Source organism: Lissotriton vulgaris, chromosome 1_1 (assembly GCF_964263255.1).
Source record: "Lissotriton vulgaris chromosome 1_1, aLisVul1.2, whole genome shotgun sequence".
NCBI classification, from domain to species: domain Eukaryota; kingdom Metazoa; phylum Chordata; class Amphibia; order Caudata; family Salamandridae; genus Lissotriton; species Lissotriton vulgaris.
In genome coordinates this window covers 1,789,181,402-1,789,202,537 of record NC_141685.1, presented here as the reverse complement: position 1 = coordinate 1,789,202,537, position 21,136 = coordinate 1,789,181,402, and positions in this window count along the sequence as shown.

Below are 21,136 nucleotides of genomic sequence, written 5' to 3'. Positions count from 1 at the left end.
CCCGTGCTCACCCATTCTTTTTGCTCTGTATATAGATCCTTTAATAAATCTATTAATGGATAGTAAAATTAAGCCAGTTGTTACCAAAGGATTTCGGACTAAAGTACTCGCCTATGCGGACGATGTTGCTATCTTAACCACGGATCCTGATGGTGCCCTGAATGAAATTGTTAGAATCACTTCTGAATTTGGGAGGCTATCTGGATACCGCCTTAATGTAGCTAAGACGCAGGTATTATGCACCGGTAATATAAATAAAACGGATAATAGATATCTGGACTCAGTTGTTTATTTAGGAATTACAATTAATGCCCAGCCAAAGGACATTATTAAAGATAATTTTGAGCCATTACTTATCAAAATTAAACAGGATTTAAGGAGAATAGACAAACTCCATCTATCAGTTATAGGAAGGGCAAATGTCATTAAAATGTCTATTTTTCCTAAAATTTTGTATAAATTTAGGTCTATCCCTTTCAAAATTGAAGATGCGTTGATAAAGGAAATGGAGTCTATATTCATGAATTTTGTATGGCAGTATGGCAAGGTTAGGAGATCTAGTAGGCTCATGTCCCTTCCTCAAGAAAAGGGGGGGTTGGGAATGCCCAATCTCAGGTATTACAATTGGGCCTGCTTCCTTACAGGGATGTCCGTGCTTTTCTTCCCAGATGATGCTAGATACAGCCAGGGAGCCATCCCTACTATTTACCACCTGTCACTGGGGGGGGAAGTACATGGGATATTGTCAAGGAAACATGACAAACGTTTCTTTAAAGCCTCTGGTTATAAGACTATTGGAGATATTTGGGGGATATGGTCATCTATTTGTAAAGATCAGGACATCCCAAAGTATAATCAGCACACCCTATTATGGAAGTCAGATTTATTTCCGCATTTAAGTGATGATGGCCCATGGAAACATTGGGAAAGACAAGGGATTAATTCATTAGGCCAAGTAATGATTAAAGATGTCTGCAGGCCTCTAGAATTGCTGAGGACACGGTTTTCACTCCAAGGGGTTCAAGTATTTAAGTATATGCAGCTGGTTAATATCATCAAGTCGAAAAGACCGGGTCTGAATATATCTAATGACTGTGCTTTACTAGATTATCTGAAAGGTGGAGGTCATAGAATCAAAGATTTGTACAGGTTACTTATGGAGAGCCTCCCTGACGATTTGATCAAGGTGGAGGAGAGCTGGGCTTCCAAACTGCAGGATCCTGACATTGATCTCGACAGAGCACTGGCAATGGACAAAAGGTTTCTGAGATCATCAAATCTAAGAGCACAGCATTTTAAGACTCTTTTTAACTTATACTATACACCAGCTAAACTATTCAAATGGGGTAAGAGATTAGACCATAATTGTCCTAGGTGTGGCAATGGGCCAGCAGATGTATTACATATGTTTTGTAATTGTATAAACTTGGGACCAATTAAAAATGAAATTGAAAAGTTTTTAGAGGGGCTGCTAGCTGTTAAAATTTACCTATCCCCTACACTTTTAATATTTGGTTGTGATGTAAAACTAGGTTTGAGCATAGAGATAGAGGCGCTGGTTTTTATCTCGACAGCTGTTCTCAGGATATTAATCGCTGCTGCTTGGAAGGATGTAGAGCCTCCAACCTTCCAAATGTGGATGTGTAGGCTGTTAGGGATTCACAATATTGAATCGGAACTTTATGCCCTTAAAGGAATCAAATCCAGAGAAATGGGTTTACGTGTATGGGCACCAGTGGCTAGCTGGAGGAAGGCAAGATGCGCGGCCCTCTAGACTAGATTATATCGAGAGATGCCATGGCTAATTCTTTTTATGATTGGTTTTACCCGGTTATTTACTCCTGTCTTTTTTTATCAAATATTGTTAATGGTTAATGCTGCTCAAATCGTATTTAATATATTATCAAATGTACTTATATATGTCTATATTTTACGTTGATATATTTATGTATAATGATGATTTTAATGTACATCTGGCTGTTGTTAACTTTCAATAAAAAAATTTAAAAAAAAAGAAAAGAAAGAAGGAACAGAATGACTGTACCTCTAGATAGTAGGGACAAAGTTTTACCACCAGCAAAAGTATAGGGGCCAGAAAAAGGTGAAAAACACGAGGTGATGATGCAGAAAAGGAGGATTTCCTAAAGCCTGGCTCTGTGTATCTGTTTGAAGCTCCAAAGTTGAAAGTCTCTACTTTGTCTCTCCCTGAGCTTAGTTCTACCAACAGAAAGACACTCTAAGGACAATCCTTAAATCCCAAAAGCTTAATAACTAAGGGCCAGATGTAGGTGGCTAAATACCAGGCGGTAACGCAGAAATTCGCAGAATTCCTTCTTTACCAACCGGTATTTAGCCATGTACAATGTAGGTAACACCAAACACCATCGCAAATAAGGAGTCGCTAAAAATAAGGAAAAATAGTTCGCATTTCCTTAATTTGCGATTAGCAGCCACCGAAACCCCAAATACCGAATCGCTAAATAAGAAATCCTTAAAAACTCACAAATCGATGTACCAAAATTCGCTAATACCGATTTTTCAAGTTTTTCGGTATTTAGGAGTGCCTAATTACAATTGACTCAAAGCAGGTCGTAATCAGGTGCACTGAATTTAAACAGCCCTAAAATGCAACAGTGTGTACACAATGGCGGCCCTCTATGTTATAGCAAGGCGGCTTTGTATGCAAGCAGTAGGACTGAGGTTCTGGAGACGGGACGAACGTGTGTACAGACTGGGTGTTACATTGTTCCAACTGACTGAGGTCAAATCCATGAGAGGTACAGGCTAGACCCCAAAACCATCCTAGACCTGATACTGGACCTGCACCCACTCCGGGAGCATCAGACACCAAGGGCGCACGCTATACCAACACATGTTCAGGTAATCTGTAGTCTGCACCTACTTGCATCAAGTAGTTACCAGGAGGTTATAGCTGTGCCAGGTGGTGTGTCATAGAGTTGCCTGTCCTGTTTTTTCGAAACTTTCCTGGATGCCATGATGAAAAAAATGCATCATTACATAGGCTTCCCCAGCACACAGGCGGAACTGCAGAAAACCAAGATGGATTTTTATCAAAAGGCACAGTTCCCACATGTAATAGGGTGCGTTGATGGGACACACATACCAATCTGTCCACCTGCAGCTACAAAATACAAATATCAGAACCGTAAATCTACACATTCTATCAATGTGCAGGTAATTTGCGATGCGGACCACATCATTACTGACATTGTAGCCAAATTTCCAGGGAGCACCCATGACTCCTACGTATTAAGGAACATTGGGTTTTACGCATATCTGGCTGGTGGTGAATTTGGAGAAGGATACTTGCTAGGTAAATCAATGTGACACACCCTGATGTATACCTTGGATGAATGTGTTGGGGACTGTTATTAATGGCACTTCCTTTCTCACTCAGATCACAGCACATATGCCCTGCGGGCATTTATCCTAAGCATGGGCGAATTTTGCGGATCTCGCGTTCGCGAATTTTGCGGATTTGCGAACTCGCAATGCGCAAAATCCGCGAATTCCCGCGAATTTGCGGATTTTTTTTTTTTGTGTTCGCAAGGGTTTCTGCCAGTTCGCGGGGATTTAGTACTAGTTCGCAATTGCGAACTGACTTGTCGGCTCGCAACGGTCGCGACTATGTTGTTTCTATGTCTGGTTCATCATCACAGCCTCCCAGCACCCTCTGTTTCACCACTGGCACCCTCTCTTTGACCCATGCCACCCTCTGTTACATCAATGCCACCCTCTGGTTCATCATCACTGTAGAAGATGGGGGGGAAAAGCAAGCCCACCTGCCCTGCTTGAACTGACATGAGTTAATTTGGGGTTAGTTTATTAACAACACCTGCCCTGCCACAACTGACAATAATGAATTAGGGGCTAATTAATGTGTCACTGAAAGAATTTGAAGTTCCAGCCTGGCACCTGCTTGTCTGCTCCTTTAGCTGTAAATCAGGACCTTTGTGGCATACAGTTAAGGTCAGAGCAGGGTCACACAATAGTTGCAAGCAGGCAACCGAATTCTGGAGGGCCCCCTCAGGAAGCACTACAGAGAATCGTTACAAATCATGAGGTTGACCTTTTGCACCTGCTCATTGCTTTTGCTTTTGCTAAAATCGTTTTTCGGTTTTTTCGCGCTATTCGCGGGGCGCGGCGTCGTGCGAAACCGACCGCGGAAGCCGCCAATTCGTGCGAATGAGCATTTTATTTTTTTGCGGCTTGTTGTTTCGCGAGTTTTTTTGCAGTATTCGCGAGCCGCTTGCAGCGCAACACGCGAATTTACCCCAAGGTCGAGTACGGGCACGGCCATTTTGTTTGCGTGACGTATTTCCGTTTCCGCCCGCTATGTATAATCTCGCGCAGTAAGCGCATTGCGAGTAGAGGTTAGCAGGAGATCGCGTGGGAAATCTAGAGGTTCGCACGAGATCGCGAGGAAAATCTCGCGCAAACTTACTTTCGCGCTTGTGAACGGGCGCCGGCCATCTTGTTTTTCATTCATTTCCTGTGTCTGGGCATGGTGTTTAATCCTCTTGGTATCTTTGCCATCCTTTGCTTGTTTTCAGTTTTTTTTTTACGATTTTGCTTCTTATCTATCCCTCTCTTTTCCTAGCTGTATATTTTTGTCTTTTCTGCTTTTTTTCTTTACTTTTAAACTACTTTTTTAAACTCTTTTCTTTTCTTCTTCCCTAACCTATTCTTTCTTAATTTTCTACTTCTTCCTACCTTACCTGCCCAGACCATGGTCAAGCCAGGCGCCGTGAAGCTGCCCAGGCACTTGAGGGCCGCAGCGGCGGCGGGGAGTAGTGCTGGACCCAGTGCCAGGACAGCATGCGGGAGATTGAGGGGGGAGCAGGTGACGCAACGGGAGATATTCAGCCCGGAGGAAGTGGGCGCGCTGGTCTACTTCGTCCAGCGCCGCCTGCCCAGGACCATCGCGGGAGGCGGCAGGATCGCGGCCGGCGGCTACAACATGCGGGAGCGCCGGAAGCGGTGGGAGAAGGTGTGCTGGGCCATATCCCACCTCTACGGGGTCCAGCGCACCTACAGCCAGGTCACCCATCGCTGGACGGACCTCCTGGACCGCGAGCGCGACCTGCTGGACCAGCTCGGCTTGGAGATCCCCGGGCTTGGTGAGTAGTAGTAGCCATTTAATCACTCACTACTATGATGTTTTCTCCTGCTCTGTGTTGTTGTATTGCAAATATTTGTTTTTTACATGGAGCAAGCCAATAATGCCGCTGATGACGATTACATTGTAGTTAAATTATATTTCAAAATCTTCTGTGCATTTCAGGTGCATTGCTCTCCTTCTCAGTGGCGTTGCTACTATGCTTATTTGTTTTCTATTTCGTGGTCTCATTGGCCTGAGTAACTATTATGTATGAGTGTACTTTACAGAACTGCGTAATGCTAGACACTAGGGGGCAGATTACATTTACAAGCCCCTTGCGCCACGTTTACGTTGCCTTGCGTGACGCAACAGCGGCGTAAACGTGCCGCATCCCTGCGAGTCATTTACAGCATGACGCATCTAGGGAGATGCGTCACGTTATAAAGCCATGGGCCTGCACCACAATGGGTGCGTTCCTAGTACGCAGGGTGGGCGGTCCGGCGGCTGTGTGCCTCGCAAAATTGCCTGCGTGAAATCTACAAGATTTAATGCAGGCACTTCTGCGACGCTGCTACGTCAATTCAATTCCTTATGTCTGCTCGAAGCAGGCGAAAGGACTGACACAGCATGTTAAGTATTGGGTGGCCCTGAGCATTACTGGAGTTGCATTGCGTTGGCGAAGTGACTCCAGCGATGCGCCGCTCTTACGTGACGAGATGCGTCACGCAAGTGCCTACCCTTGCGCCAGGGCGCGCCGCATTGTAAATGAGGCGCATCTGCCGTGTCGCAAGGGTAGTTTTGCGTGATGCATTTGATCTGGCGCATCTCTGGAGATGCGCCAGAACGCGTAAGTAAGTATGCCCCTAAGGGGCAGAATTGCAATTACCGTCGCATCCCTGCAAAGTAGCAGGGATGCGCCATTAATTGTGCGGCCCGCTACCACCACCAAACATGGTGCGCCGTATTTGCAATGCGGCGCACCATGGGCCCAAAACGTCACCGAAGCTTTACTGCTGGAGTTGCGTCGCAACGATGGCGCAGCTCCAGCAATGCTCTGGGGTACCCTATCTCCCCAATGCTGGGTCAAGCCGTACGTCTGCTTCAAGCAGGTGCAGGGTTTGTGTGACGCATCATTGTCCTAAAGGTGACTGATTGAAATTTTGTAGATTTCCCTCAGCCACTTTTAGGATGTGTTCCAGCGCAGTAATGTCCTCCCTTGCGCCGGAACGCCCCCTGATGGCGCAGGGCTTTATAACGGGATGCATCTCCCAAATGCGTCACGTTGTTATAATATTATACGCCTCACCATGGCGCCCTTTTTTGTTTAGCTGCTGCGTCACAAAAGTCACGCAAGAACGGCGCAAAAGAGCCGCAAGGGGCTTAAATCTGCCCCTTCCTTTGTACCCCTGACAATAAGAAAAATAGTGGCGGTGGATTGATAGTTTGACTATTTAAATGACTGGTAATGTAGCAGGCAACTGTTAGTGTTGTCACTGATCTGACTGAAATCACAATGGAGTTTGTCTGTCACTTTGCGTCTTGCCTGCGGACTGCTGCCTGCCAGGCCTAGGTGAACCTTTCAGTACTTTGTTTAGTGAGTTACGTGACTTTCGAAGTCACAGGTCCGCAAATAAATGAAAACTAACCCTAATCAATATAATTTCCCGGAAATATTTTGTTATTGTTCTTTTGAAATGTTTGATTTGGTTGACATTGACAAGCAACAATCATCCATGTTTTCTGTTCTTTCTTTCATGTTGTACGTCAGCTCCCGCCAGGGGCGAGAGGAGGACACAGGAGCAGCAGGCGGCGGATGCTGTTCAACAGGGCCAGGATCGGGCAGGCGAGGGCTCCTCTGCTGGCCCCAGTAAGTTTTCATTTTAGACTAGTACCTATTTTTCCTAGCGTTCCTCATTTGACTTTTTTCAAAATTGTCTTTGATCTTCTTGTAGACTGTATCTAAATTCTTGTCCTGCCTCTACTATGACTCCCTGTGGTATTACTAGATTATTCTTATTAGTCTGTCTGTGTAGCTAACTAAGATTGCACGGTTGGCGAAACTCCCATGATTCTAGTCAGCAATAGATCTATCAACTTAGTGCAGTCCTCTGGGATTGTCCATAATGTCTTTTGAAGTGTTCTATCTGGACTCATGCTTGCAAAAATTGCAAAACCTTTCGCTCAGTCACTCTAGTCTGGACCAAAAAACACAGATTGTATTTAAGTTTAAAAGCTTTATTAAAAGTAAACACATTTATTAAAATGAAGTCATAATAAAACTAAACGTTTAACTGATAATGGAAAAGTGGTTAGTGCTGACGATTAATTGAAGACATTTCTTGTGGTCGAGCCAAGCTCTCACCTGGTTTCAACTTGATCTTGTTGTTAGAAGTCCATCTTCTGTCTGTGTGGAGAAAAATGGTGCGTGTTAAAAAAACAGCCTTCATCAGTTGTGCCAAAAAGTGCAGCAAGACAACCTTCCCTGGAAAAAGGGAAATTTTTTTTAACTTTAAAGTAGACAGTCACAAATTTCATTGTTTTCACATGTCTTCATTCCTAGACCAAAGACTAGTGAGTGCTTTATTCTAACATTCTTAAATGTACTTTGTAGGTGGAACATCTGGTGGCGGGGCCAGCGTGGAGGTGGTGGTGCTCGACACGGAGGCGGAGGGCGATTCTTCAGGGGAGGAGGCGGCGGCTGTGAGAGTTGAGACGGTGGTGGTGGCGGCCAGAGGTAAGCTCTTATATATTCCTTACTTATTGAGATTGAAGACTAGCTGGGAAGGCAAGAATATGAGATGCATGGCTGGGTGAATGATGAAGCAATGATGGGTGGAAGGACAACAGCCTGGGTGGGTGACACAGAAACTGTATGTGTCCATATACCTGGATCATGCTACTATCTGACTCTTAGATAGCATATGTGTATCTAGAGCAGGGGTACTCATAGTACGGCCCGCGGGCCGGTGGTGGCCCGGCAAGCCTTCCTTGGCGGTGCGCAGACCTTGCAGACAATCACTGCTCCCCCGGCCCCCACAGAGCAGAGGCTTTTTTGTATTTCACCTGTTAGCGCCCCTGCATCTCCACTCTGACAATCACTGCTCCCCCGGCCCCCACAGAGCAGAGTGGAGATGCAAGGCCACAAAGAGGTGAAATAGAACAAAGCCTCTGCTCTGTGGGGCCGGGCAAGCAGTGATTGTCAGGGTGGAGATGCAGGGGCGCTACAACAAACAAAGCCTCAATAATATGTTAATGGTCTTTTAAAGACCTGTTAAGTACTTTGGTGTTGTTGTCTGTGTGTGCGCGTTGAGGAAGCGGTCTCAACCCGGGCTGAAGGCTGACACAGATAGACACACACACAGTGAGATGACAGAGGGGGAGGGAGAGGGAGGGCAGGAGGGAGAGAGAGATGGAGAGGGAGGGCAGGAGGGAGAGCAGGAGGGAGAGAGATGTATGTAAATGCTGGGTCTGGTGGCTCAGTGGATGAGGGCATCTGCTGCAGGGACCTGTGTGCAACCTCATGGTCACAAGTTATCGTTTTGCTTTAGCCCCGCCCCCTCTGACTCCGCCCCCACCAGTGCGGCCCTCGGCCACAAACTACACTGTAAATTTAGCCCCTGAGAGAAAGTTTGTGAGTACCCATGATCTAGAGAGAGTAGACGGTCAGTGGATGAACTAAGTGTAACTTTGAAGAGCATGTAACACTGCACCCGCACGTCCGTTCCAGTGTAGGAAAGGCAAGGAAAAGAAGTTTTAATTTTGTCCAAATACTACCATCAATAGTAGCAGTAGTTTGTATTGCAAGCACAGCATAGATCCGGTTATTACGGTGGCCACTCCCTACCTCTCTTAATAAGTTTAGTAGTACTCAGTCATTCATGTGTGGATGTATCACTGGTCACTCAATAAAAAGCAAAGCACCTAAAGTCATCCCATATATAAGCAAAAACATCCCATGTGAAGTGATAGATAATCAGATTATTTATCTTCTTCAATTTTCCATTTCTAGTACTCATTTCCACTGTAGGGTGAAAGTTAAATTAATTAAGCAGTAGCCCTTGAGTTGTAACAGAGTATTCTCAGTGCCACCCGTAATAGAAAAGTAAGAGCTTCACCACCTGCATGTACTGGACGGGTACAGTAACGCAACGCAAGTCTAGGTCACTCCTCATGGCGTGCGTCTCTTTTTCTCGGGTGCAAGTTTACTGCGCTGGCATTATGCCGGCTTGCAGAAGATAACGTACCAATTTTCCTAAACAAGAGACAAGAAGAAGAATAAGACTGGTGTACTTTCATAGTCGACTCCAATGGAAGTCCATAGTGCTCGTAGAATTTGTTCCTTAAACTCCCACTAATGTTAGAGCAAGGATGAAGAAGTGTGAGGTTAGATAGATACTGGCCTCAATAGTTATGTAATGCGCTTGCAAGTTGCTAGTTGTAGTGCAACACAAATTTCTGCTGAATGATTGAGTTAATCTTAAAGAGCATTGGTTACAGACTATGTCTTTCTTTCTTCATATAGGTTCTCCTTCCAAACGAACAAGGAGGAAGGAGCTGGCTAGAGCGGCCCGGCAACGGAGGATCGATGCCACTGTGGCCGAATATCGGCGGCTGGTGGCCCTGGAGGACGAAGAAAGTGTGCAGTCGACCACAACAACTACGTCGTCTGCATCGGCCTCCGTTCCCCCACGGGCTGCCAGTGCCACCCAGCACAGTGGTCCACCCAGACTGAGCCGGGCTGCCAAAGCCAAACACCACCGCCGAGTAGCAAGGACAACAGCTTCCTCTCACAGCCGTTGCACCTGCAAGGCATTGAAGGCAATCCTGCGCCGCAGTACCCTGATGGTGTCCCGCCTCCAGCAGGAGCTCCACCACTTTTCAAAGGAGTTGGAGGGGCTCCGCGTAGAGCACGCCTTGCTCCGCCAGGAGCATGATGCCCTGGCCCAAAAAGTTGACAGCATCCACCCATAGTGTCCCTTGCCCCTTTTTTAGAGACTTTTGGGGGGTGGGAATTGGGAGTTGGGTTTTTGGGGACTTTTGAAGGACAATCGTTGGGGTTAGGGAGGGTCTTGCGGGAGATTATTTTGTTAGGGATATAAATATACTTTTTCAAACTTTATCTGAGCATACCCGTTTCTTACTGCTTGCCTGGTGGGTGGGGGTTTAACAGTGACTTTGTTTTCCTGAAAGTTTAGTTCCATTTTCTTCCTTTAAGTGTAAATGCCCAAATGTTTTCAACACTAAGTGCCTCTCACAGAGTAAGTGAAGTGAATCCAAGAGTCCTAGGACTTTAGTAGTACTACCTTCAGTCTCTCGTCTCTCCTACTAATACTCCATTATACCCCCAAACCACCAAACGCTTATCTTACCTGTAATTTGTGTTTGAAAGTAGGGCTAGACCCAGGGCTGGCTCCACGGGAAACAGCGAATAAGGTTGGCAATCTTGGTCGGATAAAATTTCCTCATAGCGGTGGTACTAGTGGTGTGACACAGTGGCAGTTGCATGCCTATGAAAAAAAAGAAAATGAAACCTGGTTTGTCCTCCTGAGCAATTCAACGGTACAACTGAGAATATAGCAGGTGACAGAAGTACACTAGAACAGTGCCACATTGTAGCCTAACAAATGGTAAAGTATAACTACTAATTCGGTTGAAGTTCTTTGACATTAGCCATGGTTCTTTGTCAAGCAGAGTAAGAATATATCCTCGGATTTCTTCACCAGCCTATTGATATCACCTTATCCTCCCCAGCAAGTGTGTGGATTTATTGCTGTAATTTAGTCACACATCAATCAAAACCACACAGCCCGGGGGAAGAGGGTTAGGGTTTGAAAAATGGATGGGTACGGGGTTTTTGGGAAAGGTTTTGGGAGACAAGAAAAAATAGCACAGCATAGACAAACAATTGTGAACATAAACAAATCTTTGGGTACAAACCTATCCATCAATCTTTGAAAGTGCATGCACTACTGCATGCATGTCAGTGAAAAGTAAGTAGTACTTTCGACAACTGTGGAAGAAAGAATGCGACAGTACAGGGCCTGTGTGGAATTATTGATAACGATATTCAACATAAGGTCTCTGTAGCCAGATACCCGAGAGCCTTGCTGGTCACTATAAATCCATTCACAAGAACACTCAGTGGGGTTGGTCTGGAAGGTATAGTAGATAGAAAAGGAGTATTTGCTTTTTTTCTAGGTGTCCCCTCACTCACCAGGGTTGCCCCTTGGTGACATGCTTCATCATTGGGGCCATCCCAGTCCTCTACGGCCTGGGGCGTGCTGCGACTTGCGAATTACGTAGGAGCACTTACAAATGACTATGTGTGGTGCAGATGTGATAGTGGAGTGGACTAAGTGATGTGTACTGTTAAGGGATCAATTTAGAAGCAGAGAGAGATCCAAGAAATGCAGTCACAGTCAGAGAAAAAGGCAAAGGATACTGTATCTATGTGGTTGTAGTGGTCTGTTGGAAGTGGTAAGTAAGTTGCCTGCAGAAAAAAAATCCTCTTATTAGCGGCACTCCTCCATTGCAGCCGACGCTTCGTCCATCGATGTTGGTCACCAGAAGACACCCTGTAAAAAAAGCACAGCATAGACAAACAATTGAACATAAACAATTCTTTGGGTACAACAAACCTATCCATCAATCTTTGAAAGTGCATGCACTACTGCATGCATGTCAGTGAAAAGTAAGTAGTACTTTCGACAACTGTGGAAGAAAGAATGCGACAGTACAGGGCCTGTGTGGAATTATTGATAACGATATTCAACATAAGGTCTCTGTAGCCAGATACCCGAGAGCCTTGCTGGTCACTATAAATCCATTCACAACAACACTCAGTGGGGTTGGTCTGGAAGGTATTGTAGATAGAAAAGGAGAAATTGCTTTTTTTCTAGGTGTCCCCTCACTCACCAGGGTTGCCCCTTGGTGACATGCTTCATCATTGGGGCCATCCCAGTCCTCTACGGCCTGGGGCGTGCTGCGACTTGCGAATTACGTAGGAGCACTTACAAATGACTATGTGTGGTGCAGATGTGATAGTGGAGTGGACTAAGTGATGTGTACTGTTAAGGGATCAATTTAGAAGCAGAGAGAGATCCAAGAAATGCAGTCACAGTCAGAGAAAAAGGCAAGGGATACTGTATCTATGTGGTTGTAGTGGTCCTGTTGGAAGTGGTAGGTAAGTTGCCTGCAGAAAAAAAATCCTCTTATTAGCGGCACTCCTCCATTGCAGCCGACGCTTCGTCCATCGATGTTGGTCACCAGAAGACACCGTGTAAAAAAAGCACAGCATAGACAAACAATTGAACATAAACAATTCTTTGGGTACAACAAACCTATCCATCAATCTTTGAAAGTGCATGCACTACTGCATGCATGTCAGTGAAAAGTAAGTAGTACTTTCGACAACTGTGGAAGAAAGAATGCGACAGTACAGGGCCTGTGTGGAATTATTGATAACGATATTCAACATAAGTTCTCTGTAGCCAGATACCCGAGAGCCTTGCTGGTCACTATAAATCCATTCACAACAACACTCAGTGGGGTTGGTCTGGAAGGTATAGTAGATAGAAAAGGAGAAATTGCTTTTTTTCTAGGTGTCCCCTCACTCACCAGGGTTGCCCCTTGGTGACATGCTTCATCATTGGGGCCATCCCAGTCCTCTACGGCCTGGGGCGTGCTGCAACTTGCGAATTACGTAGGAGCACTTACAAATGACTATGTGTGGTGCAGATGTGATAGTGGAGTGGACTAAGTGATGTGTACTGTTAAGGGATCAATTTAGAAGCAGAGAGAGATCCAAGAAATGCAGTCACAGTCAGAGAAAAAGGCAAGGGATACTGTATCTATGTGGTTGTAGTGGTCCTGTTGGAAGTGGTAAGTAAGTTGCCTGCAGAAAAAAAATCCTCTTATTAGCGGCACTCCTCCATTGCAGCCGACGCTTCGTCCATCGATGTTGGTCACCAGAAGACACCCTGTCCACTGCCTGCCTGATGCTGAATTGTGGCTCGCTACTGTGAAGCCTGACTCCATCCTTTTTTCCCCATTGCAGAGACTGAAACCCGGCCTGTAATTATTCAACGAAAAACAGGAAGTGATATAATATTACAACACCACTGATAAATAAATATAAGGTATGTAGGCTGTGGAGTGCAAAAAGTCACAATTTGATTTTCCTAGTAGACAGTACAATATTTTGGAAAGTGCGTACTCTGAGTCACCTTTTGAAGGATAAATAAGTATGGGCAAATTAATGTAGCGGATCTTTCCCCTCAAGCTAGGTGTACTGTAAACTGTGTTTTAGAACAAAATTAGATCTTCCTAGCAGTGCTCCCACCCAGACCCTTACTAAAGCCAGTCGCAAAAATGTAGAAGACCCCCAATCAAATCTCAAAAAACGAGGCCTAGCAGAAAACTGGTGACAAAACTTACTTTGAAAGTAAAAGTAGGCCGAAGTACCCCCTTCCTAATTACCCCTTACCCACCGTGGATTGCATTCAAACCACTTGCAAGCAACCAAGCAAAAGTAGCCATAGCCAGCATCGCTCCAAGACTCGAAATCCCCCCCACTCAAACACATGCAATAGAAATACTGCTAACCCTAACGAACCCTAAGTTAAGAATAGTGGCAAAGGCTTTCTTTAACTATGCCAAATCCCCCCTTTCCCACCATGGATTTTCTTCAAATGACTTCCAACCAAAATTACACATTCTCACGAGTGCTCTAAGACCCCAGAACTCAGTTGCAAAAATCTAGAACACCCCGAAACACATGCAATCCTGCTGCTAGGGCTAACCCTAACAAACCCTAAGTTACAAAAAGTGCCAAAAGGTTTTTCCGCGAGGATTTTGTCCCAACCACTTCTACCCGGCGGTATTAGACCTTCCCAGGAATGCCCCAAGACCCGCCAACCCACCCGCCAAGAAGCATAACACCCCCAAACAGGCCAAAAGCAAAATCTCATACTTGCAATATTTCTCGGCCTTCGGTCCAAACGCGCTGCGTAGCTAGGCCATAAGTCGGGGTTGCCACGACGGATTTCCTGGAAAGCAAATGCAATCAAGATTAGAGTGTCCCAGCAGTGCTCCCAGACCACGAAACTCACCCACAAACACCAGGAAGCCCCCCAAACAGGCCCCCGAAAACGCTACATTGAGCAAAATGTCAGAAATAGCCCAAAAAAAATCGGCCTGGATTTTGTCCCAACCACTTCTACCCGGTATTAGACCTTCCCAGGAATGCCCCAAGACCCGCCAACCCACCCGCCAAGAAGCATAACACCCCCAAACAGGCCAAAAGCAAAATCTCATACTTGCAATATTTCTCGGCCTTCGATCCAAACGCGCTGCGTAGCTAGGCCATAAGTCGGGGTTGCCACGACGGATTTCCTGAAAAGCAAATGCAATCAAGATTAGAGTGTCCCAGCAGTGCTCCCAGACCACGAAACTCACCCACAAACACCAGGAAGACCCCTAAGAGCACCTCAAAGGCAAGCAAGTCATCAAAAACACAAAAAAAATTCCGCCTGGGATTTGGTCCAAAACACTTTTATCCGGTATTAGAGCTTCCCAGCAATGGCCCCAGAGCCGTCAACCCAGGAGAAAACGAGTAGAAGACCCCCAAACAGCCAAAGAGCAAAAGTACAAAAACGGGGACTTAGTCAATTTTTCACAAATTTCCCCAATCACTCCGCGCGCGCTCTGCAGCTAGGCCCTAACTCCCCTCTGCCACCATGGATTTGCTTCAAACCTCCTGCAAAGTAAAGTATATATAGGAAGCAGTGCGCCCAGACCCCGAAACCCACCCACAAACACCAGGAAGCCCCCCAAACAGGCCCCCGAAAACACTACATTGAGCAAAATGTCAGAAATAGCCCCAAAAAAATTGGCCTGGATTTTGTCCCAACCACTTCTACCCGGTATTAGACCTTCCCAGGAATGCCCCAAGACCCGCCAACCCACCCGCCAAGAAGCATACCACCCCCAAACAGGCCAAAAGCAAAATCTCATACTTGCAATATTTCTCGGCCTTCGGTCCAAACGCGCTGCATAGCTAGGCCATAAGTCGGGGTTGCCACGACGGATTTCCTGAAAAGCAAATGCAATCAAGATTAGAGTGTCCCAGCAGTGCTCCCAGACCACGAAACTCACCCACAAACACCAGGAAGCCCCCCTAAGAGCACCTCAAAGGCAAGCAAGTCATCAAAAACACAAAAAAATTTCCGCCTGGGATTTGGTCCCAAACACTTTTATCCGGTATTAGAGCTTCCCAGCAATGGCCCCAGAGCCGTCAACCCAGGAGAAAACGAGTAGAAGACCCCCAAACAGCCAAAGAGCAAAAGTACAAAAACGGGGACTTAGTCAATTTTTCACAAATTTCCCCAATCACTCCGCGCGCGCTCTGCAGCTAGGCCCTAACTCCCCTCTGCCACCATGGATTTGCTTCAAACCTCCTGCAAAGTAAAGTATATATAGCCAGCAGTGCGCCCAGACCCCGAAACCCACCCACAAACACCAGGAAGCCCCCCAAACAGGCCCCCGAAAACGCTACATTGAGCAAAATGTCAGAAATAGCCCCCAAAAAAATCGGCCTGGATTTTGTCCCAACCACTTCTACCCGGTATTAGACCTTCCCAGGAATGCCCCAAGACCCGCCAACCCACCCGCCAAGAAGCATAACACCCCCAAACAGGCCAAAAGCAAAATCTCATACTTGCAATATTTCTCGGCCTTCGGTCCAAATGCGCTGCGTAGCTAGGCCATAAGTCGGGGTTGCCACGACCGATTTCCTGAAAAGCAAATGCAATCAAGATTAGAGTGTCCCAGCAGTGCTCCCAGACCACAAAACTCACCCACAAACACCAGGAAGCCCCCCAAACAGGCCCCCGAAAACGCTACATTGACAAAATGTCAGAAATAGCCCAAAAAAAAATCGGCCTGGATTTTGTCCCAACCACTTCTACCCGGTATTAGACATTCCCAGGAATGCCCCAAGACCCGCCAACCCACCCGCCAAGAAGCATAACACCCCCAAACAGGCCAAAAGCAAAATCTCATACTTGCAATATTTCTCGGCCTTCGGTCCAAACGCGCTGCGTAGCTAGGCCATAAGTCGGGGTTGCCACGACGGATTTCCTGAAAAGCAAATGCAATCAAGATTAGAGTGTCCCAGCAGTGCTCCCAGACCAAGAAACTCACCCACAAACAGACGGAACCTTCCCTAAGAGCACCTAAAAGGCAAGCAAGTCATCAAAAACACCAAAAAAATTCTTCCCGGGATTTGGTCCAAACCACTTTTATCCGGTATTAGAGCTTCCCAACAATGGTCCCAGAGCCGTCAACTCACCTGCAAAGAGGTACAACAACACCCCCACAAGTGCTGAGTCTTTCTTCATTGGGCGTAAACCAGCCCTCTGGTTTGATGGAAATAGGAGTCTGGAGGAGGAGGATAGAGGAGCATGTTCTTCTGAACTTGTGAACCTGAGGAATGCAGACTGCGGCAACTTCAAATCAATTAGCAAACCAGTGAAGACAGTTCTGCTGATGGGCTTGATTTTGTGATTATCTGATTAAAGTTTGAAATATATTAACTGTGCACAACAAAGAAAGACAGACAGACAGGAATAAAAGTGAATAGGGACGAAAAAGAAAGTTATTGATTCGTTGTTTCATTTTCAGGGCTCGGTATCACGGTCCAGGAATAAGAATAAGGCTTCGTCATCATACTCTGCGAATTCAGGCAGGGTGAGCTCAGTGTCACCTGACAGAGTAGAAATTCCCTCATCTATGTTGCTGGCCACCTCCTCTTCATCAGGCACGCTTTCTCGTACTCTGAAATCTGGTGGTATGTGGTGCTGATTCATCTTGATCATTGTTAACCTCTCCACATTTTTGGGCGAGAGGCGGCTCCGTTTGGGAGTTGCAATGCCACCAGCAGCACTGAAAACCCGTTCAGAAGACACGCTTGCGAGTGGGCAAGACAAGTAGTTTAAAGCCAGGTTGGTGAGCTGTGGCCACAATTCTTTTTTCCCATGCCAATACGCCAATGGGTCAGAATTAACATAGACCTCTGTTGAGTCATTCAGATAGTCCTTCACCATCGACTCAAGGTCCTCTTCCAAGGTTCCTCCACTTTGCTTAGCTCTTGCTGTGCCTCTGACCTTTTGAGAACCAAACCCACGCAGAGCTAGCCAATCCTCTTCAGCCTCCAATGTTTCTGTTGTGTCTCGTGCAGATGATCCGGTTGCCGGTGTCTTTAACGGCTGAGAGGTCACTTGTGCCACAGCCACAGGTGCAGAAGTGGATTGTTTTGACTGGGGATGGCCTGCTGATGTACTGCCATTTCCTTCAATTTCCAGCCGTTCTCTTTCAAACCTCTTGGCTGACAAGGCTAGCCAACGTTTGTACTTTGGAACATGTTGATCATCAAAAGGAAAGAATGCTTGGCCTGCCAGCGCCTTTTTGTAGCGTGGATCCAGAATAGTAGCACAAATGTAATGCTCTTCTGAGTGGATCTTTTTAAGACGTTCATCACCTTGTAGGAGCTCTAATAATTGCTCAGCCAGAAGCAAAGAGTCTTGGTTTTTGTCATCTTTTTCAAACACAGAACACACCTCCTTCAGTTGGTCCTCCAGCATGTACAACAATGGGATAGCTTTTCCCAAATTAGAGTCCTCCTTGCTGACTGCACGCGTGAAGAACTCAAAAGGACGAAGCATGCGTGTCAGGCTTTGAACTATGTTCCATTGCGGCCCACCCATCCTCAGCTCCTCTGTACCCTCTGTAAGGAAATATTGATCGAGTTCCGTATACTGCTCATACAGACGCTCAAGCATGTAGAAGGTTGAGTTCCAACGTGTTACCACCTCCTGGATGAGTGCTTTCACTGGCATTTGACGTTGATATAGCAGGCTCCTCAGCTGCTTCCGGGCCTTAAAAGAATGGCTGAAATGCTTGCACATTTTTCGGCAGGTGTCCAATACACTGTACGCTGCACTGCCTTTATTACCCAAGAATTTTTGGACAACCAGGTTTATACAGTGCGCCAAACACGGCACTCTGAAATAGTAACCGTCCCTCATGGCCTTAACTATATTGGCGCCATTGTCCGTGGAAACATAACCAACCCGGCGTTTTAGTGGGGACAGCCAGTTAAGGACCTTTGTGTTAAAGACATCCAAAATGTTTTCTGCTGTGTGACGTTTCTCCAAACCAAACATGGCTAGTGTTGCATGTTTCCGAGCAGCTTTAAAAACAATGTTCGTGTCAACACCTGCGTTTAGCTTTGCTTTAGCCCCTGAAAAAGAGACCCAGTGTGCAGTGATGCACATGTAATCAGCGCCTGCGCCACTGGTCCACATGTCTGTTGTCAGATGTATAGTGTGAACAGCACTCTTCTGCAAAGCTGCCCCAATCACCTTCAGAACATCTTCATGTAGTGCTGGAACCGCAACTCGGGCAAAATAGAACCGGCTAGGAACCTTCCATTTAGGGCAGAGCGCTGCCACTAATTCTAGAAAACCAACCCCTTCTACAAAAGAAAAAGGGAGAAGGTCCAGAGCTAGCATTTTAGCCAGCTTAGTGTTATACAGACACATCATTGGGTGGTTGCGTTCATATTGCGCTTCTGTAAACAACATCTTTTTAATGTTGCCCTGGACCAAGGATTTACGGGATGATGATGATATCTTCGACCCAGTTACGCTCGCTGATGAACTTTTCTGCATTGATGTCTCACTCTCTCCCACACTCTTAGTGTGCCTCACATGGGGTGTGCTGCTGACAGGGGTCCTGGGTGTAAGTGAAGTGTTTGAATCGTCTTCTTCCTCCTCGTCATCATCAGATGAAACAGCATTACGTGCAATTCGGGCTTCCTTGATCGCCTGTAGGTGCGCAAACCATTTGACAGCGTGCTTTCTTTCAAGATGACCTCTCTGGCCTCCGGTACCATAGTTGGAACCCAACTTACCACGACTAACTCGAAGCTTACACATGCTACAAATGGCTACGGTTTCATTTTTTGGGCAAACACTAAAGAAGTCCCAAACTGCAGACTTGAAATGTCTTTGGGGGCCGGAGGAGGCGGCGATACTGGTGGTGGTGGTCCTGCTGCTAATGCCAGATGAAGTGGAGGATGTGGATTGCCGAACTTCAGTACGTTTTGCACTTTCACCACCACGAATTGAGGTCGAGGTGGATGTAGGTCCCTTGTTGCGAGTTAGAAATATGGAAGCGGTAGGTGTTGGAGTACTACTTAACTCCAAATCTAATGATTGTTGTGTTTCCATTTCCATTGCCTCCTCGTCGACATCATCATCACGCTCAGCAGCTTCTCGGGATAGGGTCAAAATGTCTCTTTGCTGCATGCCCGGTGGGGCTGCAGTGACCTTTGTGATGACTGGCTCGTCGTCATCGTGAGAGGCTTCATCACCAGCAGTATCTGTCACTTCTTGTTGAGCCTCATCACACTCCATAGGTATGAGTTTTTCGACGACCTTCCTTTTACACTTAGGTACCTTTGTCAGATCATGGTGTGCCTCACTCTCAGACCGCAGTGGTGGTTTCCAAGCTGGATCCGTATCATCAGAAGGAGATGGGCTTGAAGAAGATGTAGACACCCCCCTTGATCTTTTCCTTGCTAGGGATGTGGAAGACAATGAATGATCATCAGGAGGAGTGGCTTCCAATGATACCTCGGCTTCATTGTCGATTTCCTGATGTGCCCCTACTTCAGGAGGAACAACTATTGTGGGCACTTGTGACCCTCCACGCACCTCTGCTTGCGCATCTCCTTTTGCTGCCTCTCCTTCCACATGTACTTGGGCGTGTACTTGCACATGGTGTTGTTGTTGCGCCTCTGGTTGTTCAACACTTGTCAGATGAGTTACAACAACCTGTGTTGATTCAGGGACATTGCTGCTACTTTCTTGCGATGATCCAACATCACTGGTTGATGGTGATTGGAGAAGTACACTGACTGCCTCTGAAGCACTCAAGGGCTTTGACTTAAGTTGGCGTGGTGGTGGAGGCACTGAACCCAATGGAGCAGGGGTGCTGCTCCCAGCTTGGTCCCCAGCAGATCCTGCTGCTGCAGGCGTACTTTTTTTTTTGCTCCCAGAAAACGTGGCGGGTGGCACACCAGCCTCCTTGGTAACTTGCTTCTTCTGCTCCTTACTAGCAACTTTCTTGCTAGAGGAGCTACGGAGACCTTTTTTTGGGGCCATCTTCTTCAGAGCAGGTCAGACAGCAGGCCGCAGTTGCACGAATTGTAGAGTTGTCTGAGGCCAGACGTGACGTTGCGTGACGTTATGCTGCACACACACACCGCTGCAGGACTTCTTCCTGGCACTGGTGGTTCTCTTGAGTCTTGTGCACCTAAAAACAATGGAAGACAGAGGAACATCAGTTCAGTTATACAGCACAAAAAAAATCGAAAAACACTGCAAAATCAGCACAATCCCAATCCATCCATGCCCTCCATGATGTTTAAGTTCAAGACAGCCCACAGAAAGACAAGGCCCATGCTAGACTCAAATACCCCTGGTGAAAAGGCCACAAGTACAGGCCCAAAAAACGAAAATCACTGAAAAATCAGCACAATCTCAATCCACCCATGCCCTCCATGATGTTTAAATTCAAGACAACCCGCAGAAAGACTAGGCCCATGCAAGACTCACTACCCCTGGGCATAAATAAAGGTTGAAAAGTAGGCAAAATGGTTGCAGGCCTAACAACAAAGCCTGCATTCAAAATGGCCACTTGCCTGCCAGCACATGGCCAGTGCCTGTAGCTGCACTCAAAATGGCCACCAGCCACATGGCCTGTCCCTCCCCATGAACACCCCAAAAAATCGAAAAACACTGCAAAATCAGCACAATCCCAATCCATCCATGCCCTCCATGATGTTTAAATTCAAGACAACCCACAGAAAGACTGGGCCCATGCAAGACTCACTACCCCTGGGCATAAATAAAGGTTGAAAAGTAGGCAAAATGGTTGCAGGCCTAACAA